This window comes from Elephantulus edwardii, unplaced genomic scaffold (assembly GCF_000299155.1).
Source record: "Elephantulus edwardii isolate Elephantulus edwardi_28Jun2011 unplaced genomic scaffold, EleEdw1.0 scaffold00002, whole genome shotgun sequence".
NCBI classification, from domain to species: Eukaryota; Metazoa; Chordata; class Mammalia; order Macroscelidea; family Macroscelididae; genus Elephantulus; species Elephantulus edwardii.
In genome coordinates, this window is record NW_006399752.1 from 45,990,046 (window position 1) to 45,990,978 (window position 933).

Here is a 933-nt window from a genome sequence, read left to right on the forward strand (position 1 = left end):
TTGGTTCTACAATCAATTTACTTGGCACTAGCAGCCAGGAGATCAGGAGATGTATTGCACTGAGAAAGTGTAGTTAGGGACCTCTCCAACTTATCAAGGAACAATGATGTCAGTTTGAGGGTTAAGGTGTGCCTGATTCAGGTGATGGTCTTTTTCAATCATTTGCTATGTATCTGAGAGCTGGACAATGAATAAGGATGAGAGAAGAATTGATGCTTTTGGACAGTGGTGATTCTATATGTTGTTGTTGCTATGTGCTGTTGAGTCACCTGAGACTCAGAGTGAGCCTATGGACAACAGCCCTGAAGCCTGCCTTATCCTGAACCAGTGTCACTGACTCTGACACATCCTCTCCCCATTGCCCCAGTGACTATATTAATCCATCTCACCCAGGGTCTTCCTCTCCTATGTTGCCTCAACACCCTTCCAAGCATGATGTCCTTCTCCAAGGACTGGTCCCTCCCGGCCATGTGCACAAATATGTGAGACGGAGCTTCAAAATCCTCACCAATTGTCTCACCAATGTTCATACAGCCACATTATTCACCATCACAAGAACAAGGAAACAGCCCAGATGCCCAACCACAACTGAATGCATTGAGAAATTATGGTGCATTCACATGATAAAATACTATGCAGCCCGCAGGAGCAATGATTTTGTAAATTATTACCTAACTTGGGAGGAACTGAAGAGCATTATGCTGAGTGAACTAACTCAGTCCCTTAAGGACAAATACTGTATAAAACCATTATTGTAGAATGAATATGAGGATCCAAAGGTGGGGGGAGGGTGGAAGCAGAGAGGTGAAAATGGGCAAGGGGAAGAGGGTCGTACAATTTGCTGGGTGGAGGAGGTGAAGGAAATGGGAACGTTCCTGTGTGAAAAACTATGTATTCAAACTTTGTTAAAAAAAAATATATATATATATATAT